At 40.7% G+C, this 8384-nt stretch overlaps 2 long non-coding RNA genes across 2 annotated transcripts; both read right to left on the bottom strand.

The window, feature by feature from the left end:
* Positions 1 to 564: 564 nt before the first annotated feature.
* On the bottom strand, positions 565 to 2509 carry LOC124698509. Its single transcript, XR_007000987.1, has 3 exons — positions 2207 to 2509; positions 1540 to 1801; positions 565 to 1040 (listed from the first exon to the last, which is right to left on the bottom strand). It is a non-coding gene; the product is annotated as an uncharacterized LOC124698509 (long non-coding RNA).
* Positions 2510 to 2555: 46 nt separating this feature from the next.
* Positions 2556 to 6523, bottom strand: LOC124698508. Its single transcript, XR_007000986.1, has 4 exons — positions 6137 to 6523; positions 5763 to 6058; positions 5125 to 5626; positions 2556 to 2979 (listed from the first exon to the last, which is right to left on the bottom strand). It is a non-coding gene; the product is annotated as an uncharacterized LOC124698508 (long non-coding RNA).
* Positions 6524 to 8384: the final 1861 nt, after the last annotated feature.

The raw sequence follows: 8384 nt of genomic DNA on the forward strand, positions 1-8384 counted from the left end.
CTGATTAAGCATCTCCAGATTCAAGAGGATAGGTATGGCTTGATTGTCATTGTCTGCTTTCTTTGTGCCCCTCCCCTCTTACAGAGATACTAGACCATGAAAGCGCGCGTTGCTGCGCCCGTCGATATTTAAAAAGGAATGTTTAAAAATACAGGGAAATATATGTTCAAACTTGAACAATTTGGATCACAATGCGATGATATGTTAAGTAGAAGATTTATATAAATTTATAAACAATACACTAACATCTCTGTTTTGTACCTTTTTCTCTATATCATATTCATGATAACATAATTGAAAAAATGGACAGAGTAAAACATTACAAGTTCTTTCATCTTGTTGCACGGAAATCAACTCTAATATGAAGGTTACGTTTTGAAGAATTCAAGTCTTGCATTGGTGAGCATTGATGCACTCTAATTTAATGGCTAAAGCTGAATGCCAGTATGAAGTACAACACATAAACTAAAAGATACCCCTCGAGGTAGAGCCGCATAAATCATCATGTAAAAAATTATAATAATAAGAACATGTATATATGAATTAAGAATAGATGGTATATTGTTATTACGCGCATACCTGATGTTCATCATCCATGGTTCCGTATGAGCAACAATAACTGACTTTTGTTTTCTTATTATGGTAATTGACTTTAGTTCGACATAACATGAGAACCAGCTAAATAAGATAAATGAAAGATTATTCCTGTGTTGCACATTGAGCAATAAATTTGAGCTCCCATCATTCTAAATAAGATCAACAAACGGTTTGTGATCTGACGTATTTAAGGTTTGTTATCCACTTATCCTGGCACAGGGCAGCATTGTGAATCTAATATGCAACTAAAATAGCAGTTCAATTTGCACTCGGGTTACGTGGAAAAAAATGCACTCAGGTTAGCCTGAAAGATTTAAAAAAAAAATTCTAATATAAAACTTATTGCGTGAGGGTGTAGAACCAACCAACAGACTTTTTTGGCTGCAACTTAAGGAGGTGTGTGAGATGGAATACTGGTGCCATGCTGGTTACATTTTGTGTTCCTGAAATAAAAGCATTAGATTGCAATAAGTAAAAGCATATATTTCAATGGCAGATTCGAATGGAGAATGAAATATTAAAACTTCCTAAAAACAAATATTAAACGTGAAAAAGCCCTATCAATATTTACTCAACAAGTGCAAACAAAGCTAATACAACCTAATGAAACTCAAGTGAATACCTGAAATTCGGTGAACAAACAGGAAACTGTTATCCTATTGCACTAAAGTCAACATTAACATAATCATATTTCCCGAATTACTAATTCAGCGGTACCCTGGAAATCTAAACCATTTACCTACCCACTCAACAAACGAAAAATGATGAACCAATGACAGTGCACTCCAAAATGTCAAGTGTCTGCTCTGGTAAACTGTGCATATAATAGTTAGCTGAAATAGAAATGTATTACGTGCTTGTAAAATATGCCTGCGTTTAAAGAGTTTTGTTGCTTCATTTATTTCCTTAGTAAGGAGAGATTGAAGAACATTGCAAAGCTACCTGTTCAAAAGGCCAACCAATGGTAGTACTCCAATCCAATACAACAAAAGTGACCCCTCCAAACAACCACATATAAGAAAATTAGCTGGAACAAAGACATGCTTGTTAAATATGCCAAGTTACCTAGTACAAAAAACGGGGGATTGTCACTTGTAGTTATTTCCTTAATAAGAGAGGGTGAAGAAAAACTTGGCAATGTTACCTGTTTGTTGCATTACAAAAATTAGGGGACCTTGTATTCATGGAAATTATTCCAATGCACCTACAAACATGAAAATATGATAAGGGAGCTATATTATGCCCGCTGACCACATAAGAAGTTACATGAATCCATCACATATATAGCCTATCCATGTATGATGTGTGTGATTATAGACAACATTCGGTTTGGAAGCTGAATGTGATATAACGACCCAAGACACCTCAGTATTGTCGCTCTGCTATAGTCTATCTAGCAAAGAACTGACTTTCAGAGGTTGGTAACGATCTACAATAAAACCTGTTTAACCACAAGCAAAGTAATAAAGGGGAACGGCCAAAGCACTTGATCATCCTCCCGATTTGGTGAGCTAGGTGGAAGGATCCTCGCCTGGCCATCCTACCTAAGTGCCCAACAATACCAAAATTACAGAGGGAGAGAAAGGGGATGAATTACAGAGGATTGTACCTGGCTGTGTGGAATTTCACACAGCGTCGTCGACGATGCTAGTCAAGCGTTTGTAGTCCGCGTCCTCCTTCTCTAGCAGCATCGAGAGGCCATCGCAGCTGCAACCTCCTCTGCATCCTCCCGCACGTCCTCGATCCATTGGTGACCCTTTGCCTAGCCCCCTCCGCATCACCGTGGTCGCCATATTCCCAAAAAAATAACCAAATATCAGCATGAATTGCAACCTATTCAATCATACAAAACATGACAAAATCGAGAGAAATAAAATTTCTCCAAACAAGAAAACGGAACGTACAACAAGTGTAGCTGTCGCTAAGTGAAATGATAAATTTTTAACTGAATTAATATCTGATAAAAAAAATCCCCATGATTCAAAATTATTTTTAATATAAATTTGCATTTGCATACAGGTCGATTTATTTGTAGACATAAATGGGCATTTGCATGGAGCCGATGGAAACAATTCTAACATGGCGAGTAAATACATATTATGAAGACCGCATCTTCAACATAGTGAATACTTATGGTAAAGAATCTTGATATTGATATAGCCCCTTCTCCAGGCAAGTCTAGCATGAGGTTTTGACTTGGCTGCGCATGACCTGCATGCCTTCGGACGCCGAGCAACTCTCCATGATTGGTGGATCGATTTAAGACACGGAACTCCAAAGCCACTACACAAAAGATCTAGCTTTTGCGACTCTCCTTGTCCCATGGATGTTGTGGAAGCACCGGAACGGCTGTATCTTAAAGCAGGCACGGCCCTTCTGTCCCTGCATTGATTGACAAAATCAAAGACGAGGCAACAACATGGGTCAAGGCAGGAGCAAAAGGACTTCGGGATGTTTTACCGACGATCTGGGATGTACATTAGTAATCCCCTGTTCTATAAAGAATCGTACCTCCTAGGAGGCGTGTACCAAACCCTATCTTTTCAATGAAACGAAACGCAAACACCTACCTACGTTTTCTCGAAAAAAGGATCTTGATATTGCCAGTGCGTATAGGGATTTATTTTGGTTTGCAAATTTGAATTTATGAACCAGCAAGGCCCAAATTATGAGTCTGGATAATTCTTCGTTCTTATAAACTTATGATCATTGCAAGAATATCATCATGCGGTTGTACCCGATCAAAAGCAAAGAACACTGAAGAACTTTCATTACTTACAACATACGGAAAAAATTAGACCTAACTCGTAGGAAAATTGTTAGCCAGAAATGGGGTAGATTAACCATGGACGTCTTCCATAAAGTGTGCAAAAATCGTAAATACGGAGTAGTTTTTTCTCCTTCAAGGACATAATGTTGGCATGTACAGAAGACCTAAATATAAATTATAAAACATTGTTGATTCAAAAAGAAAAATGAATGTATAATTTAGAAATTGAGAAAATCTCATACTGAAACTATGAAATGATCGGTAGTTTTTCATTCTGATGCTAGCACATCTAGCTAGAAACAGATGCCAGAAGAACAAATATACACTAATGGACCCGTAGTTCATCAAGAACCAGAATGAAATATTATTGCTTGCGACATGTGCACCATTTATACACAACATTCTAATACAGGAAACAACACTATCATGCTTGCTAAAATTCATGATTGGTTTAATAGCAATTACGAAAACTAATAAGAACGCACAGTGGCATTTTTCAGCCTTACCAGCTACCATAATATCAGGAGGTGATTTATAAAGTGAACTCTGAGGCTCTTTTTCTCGAACATAATCTTCTATCAGACAATGTATAATCCAATTGCAACAGCCTCTATTTATTGTGAACTCCTGGAAGTATCACTTATTCCGAAAAGTATAATCCAAACAGTCATGCATATTGGCAAGATAACTTGTTTCATATGTTATCGCTAACCTATTTCTATGAAACCAATGTAACAAATTTATAGCTTCATAAGATAAACATGCCTACGGTCATTGTGGGAACCTCAAATCATAAGATAGCAAATCATGCATAAATTACAATACATGAGACACTATACAAGCTCTATTGAAATGATATTCCAGGAGATACAAAGTTATGAGATTTATATCCACAAACTAATTATGATAAACAAGAAATCTTAAGAAATATGCACATTAAAAAGTACTATAGTTTTGTTTTAGTTAGTCCTGTGAATTTCCTCACAAAGTTATCAGTTGACATCCTTGGATACAAACCCTTCTCTTATTAAGTTACACTATTTACATGGTAATTTGCTACAGCACGTTCCCGAACCAGAATATGTAAAACTTAGACTGATCCCATTTGTTATATGGAGCTTTAGAGTTTCCAATTAATATATAATATAATAATTGTTCATGTACAATATTATGTATTGCTTCGAAAGTTCCTCGGAACCAAACAACAAATGATGGTTATATTAGGAAAATCCACACCACAAAAGACTCACAAAGGGCACCAACAGATATTGCTATCTCATCTAAACTGAAAAATCCGTTATCTCATCATTCTTTTTTGGTCAATGACACAATCATCTCACTTTGTATATCAGCCATAAATTATATATCAAGTTATTTATAGTTATACACCAATAAATCTACACAAAATCCCTAGTATAACAAACAAGGAAATCGTTCATAAGTGTTCTAATTTATCTTCGAAACATTGTTTCAGAGAACTTGAGGGCCAGTCACAGAATCTTGTTGTAACATCTCAATTAAATTCTCAAAGCAAGACACCAAAACATTGACAAAAATAAAGAATCTATCCTGTACAATATATTGTATAACAAACAATCCATCCTAGTTATTAGGTTTCTTAAAAATAATCTCATCTTATAAAGAGGCTAATCTTTTATAGTGAAACATGCACAATAATATGAAGAGCGGAAGACAATAGAAGCGCAAAATTGTAAACAACAACGAGTCTGACTTATAAAGAGATGTGAATCACAAACCTTGCAGGTAAATGCCTCATCAGAGCTTGCCTCATATGGTTCATAATACGCTGTTCCTTTTCACAACACAAACATGAGCAATAAGTAAATTAAGGAAAATACCATCACATGATGAATGAATATTGAGACTAACTAATTGAATGTTGTCGAAGGATAAAGACCATACGACCTATGATGTATGTTGCCTCGTTACTGCCTCTGACCATGCTCTTGGCAGGTACAAAATGCCCAGATCAAATCATAATCAATGAAATAGAAGGAGAACAATGTATACTGAGAAACAAATTTCAGTATATACATTCATGCCACAGGTTCATTCGGGTGTAACACTGGATCATCGCACCAAATCTGAGAGGGGAACAAACACTGGAAACAGAGAAACATAATTAATCGATCGAGAGGGAAAACATGGGAGGGGTTCATACCCCACATAAGTACAATGGGAAGTTGGGAACTGTTGTTAGATTCCTTCAAACTGTGATTTCCATGTTTAGTCCCATAGCTGCAAAGACAATGACAGAGCACATGTTTATTTCCATGTTAAATAATTACAGTTTCATTTAGTACTATTAGTGCTTGCACACTTAGCTTTATCATGTAAGACAAACCAAGATTGCACACAATATGTATATATATACCTGAATCACAGCTCTTTCGCCATCAATCTCAGACTTAACAATAATGATCCTGTTCTCATAATCCGAATATGCTTCAGAGAGTCCAAATCATCTAGGCTATATAATCTTGTAGTACATGTTTTGTATCTCCAAATCATGGATAAGTAGGACACCAAGTCTAAGCAGCACCATCCATCATCCACACATTCCAACCACTATAGCTTCCCAGATCTTAAATGCTCGAGCACAACTGAGACAAAAGGAACTCAGTGTACAAGTGAGGCAAAAGAAAAAATCAAGATCCATCTTATTGTTTCCTGCAAAAAAATTAAATATGAGATGAAACAGATATGGCCAACGTAGGACAAATGGACAATGCAATATAACGTTCTCACCTAGTGGCTGTGGATCTGAAAGAGCAATGCAAAACTATCGCCCCCATCTCCTCTCGATGCTAGCGTGAACGCGAATGTGAGAAGGCATCCCGCTGCTTCCCATCCGTGATGCGTCGCCAGCAGCAAAACCGCTTGCCGGCGATCGATTGTCGGGGTTTCGTGAGAGGGGTTGCGACTGTAGAACATGCTTGCAATCGTTCCTGCTCTCATCGAGATTGGTCAATTCTGCTGTACTAATTAGTACTTATTTGTAAACATACTGATATATCGAAATAAAATCTGTTCAAGTTGAGGTAAAATACTAAAATAATGTGCGAAATTGGTAACCTCACCTCGCTGTCCAGCCATGGGCGGGATTTGCCGGCGCTGGCGGACGAACCCGCTGTCCATCCGTGGGCGGGATTTGGCGCAGCTGGCGGAGGAAGAATGGCGCCCCAGGCGGACCAAGCACGGGCGCACCCGCGTTGAGCCGCACGGCGCAGATGCCTCCCGCAGCGACGCGCGCCGGCGAGGTCACCCGCTTGCCCCGAACCGCCGGCCGCTATTCCCAGCTGTAGCCGCTTGCCGCTCGCCGCCCGCCCCAATCCCAGGTGCAGCCGCTCGAAGCTCGCCGCTCGTGCCAATCCCAGGTGTAGACGCTCGCCGCCAGCCGCAATCGCCACTGCGGCCGCTCCCCAATTTCCAGAACTGCCGACCGCGCACGATTACCAGGAGATCGACCGAGGATGAAGAAGGAGAGTGCCGGCTAATTCGTGGAAGCCCAGAACACGCTAGCCCGTTCAGTGTCTTCTCGGCCCAATCAACGTGGTGAGACCCAGAGCAATCCTGGGAGTAGAAGCCCTCCAATGAAAATGGGCCTGAGAAAACGAGAGTTCGGTCGGCTGTAACGTTTCGGTAAGGGCAAACAGGTGTAGACCATTGGATTGTCCGATCCAACGACTCAGAACGTTCGAACGCTGTGGTGACCTCCTAGTGGTTCCATTATACTGCCCAACGCAGACCACAGTCTGGCTAAAGTCGTTGCAAAATAAGTTCTACACAGTGACCACATATCACAAATGAACCAGCAAAGATCATAACATATAGCACCGGCGAACCACAAATGTACTACAAAGTATGAAGAACCACAATTGTAGTGCACAAAAGGTGAATCTTCCTATGATCAAACAAGACATGGCAAACGACGGGTCAAGGAATTATAATAAATCAGTATATTTGAGGACAGTGCAAACCGTAAGCATGGTGTTGACAATAAGTGATAAGTAATGCATGGTGTCTGATACGTCTCCGACGTATCGATAATTTCTTATGTTCTATGCCATATTATTGATGATACCTACATGTTTTATGCACACTTTATGTCATATTCGTGCATTTTCTGGAACTAACCTATTAACAAGATGCCGAAGCCCAAGGGCCAAAAGCTGGTGGTACGGGCATGGGGGATCGCTGAACCCGGAGACAGGGGAGTGTGTTTACCAGGGCAAAATAATTACACCCACCCAAAAGCTTATTGAGGCAATGAGGGATGCTCAAGAGGGAGGATCAAGTTCAACGGAAAGAACGACGCCCGATAAAAGCCCTCGGGAATCCTGAACACGGAGGACGTGTACGAGGCATGGGGCACATTCCGTGGAAAATAGGGTTCCCCGAACGATGACCCGTACGGTTACGAAGCCGTAAGAGAAAGATGGATCGGGAAGCGGATGTTGTGGCGCGGTTGGCATCGGAAATGGATGTCATGAAGAAAACCGTGAGTGTACTAGTAGCCGAAAGAGATGCAGCTCGGGCGCAGCATGAAGATCATCCATTGGATCTCGGAAGCCAGCCGCGGAGAAGCGAGCGTGGCTTCCACGGAGGCCCCATCGGCCGGTGCACCGACGATCGAAATTACTGCACCGGAGCCTCCGGTGGTCGAAATTACTGCACGGAGCCTCCTCGCTACCCCGTGGACGATATAAAGGAGATGAAAGCATGTCATCCGTATTATCCTATCGGGAACATGTCCATGAAGGTAGCCATCGGCGGTGCTTTACCACCTGGAGCACTCCACCACAACAACCCCATTCAAGATGGCTATGCTCGTGTCACGGTGGAGGACATAGTCCAAGGGTTTGAGGACACTGGACATTGACATTGCTACACACGAAGGGGCGACAAGACTTGGAGATGTCAAGCGCCGAGTTCATTCTATGGCGGAAGAAGTTTATCAAGTTTCCGGGCGAGGCGCCAACAAGTCCACCCCTAC

This window comes from Lolium rigidum, chromosome 3, assembly GCF_022539505.1.
Source record: "Lolium rigidum isolate FL_2022 chromosome 3, APGP_CSIRO_Lrig_0.1, whole genome shotgun sequence".
In the NCBI taxonomy this organism is placed as follows: Eukaryota; Viridiplantae; Streptophyta; class Magnoliopsida; order Poales; family Poaceae; genus Lolium; species Lolium rigidum.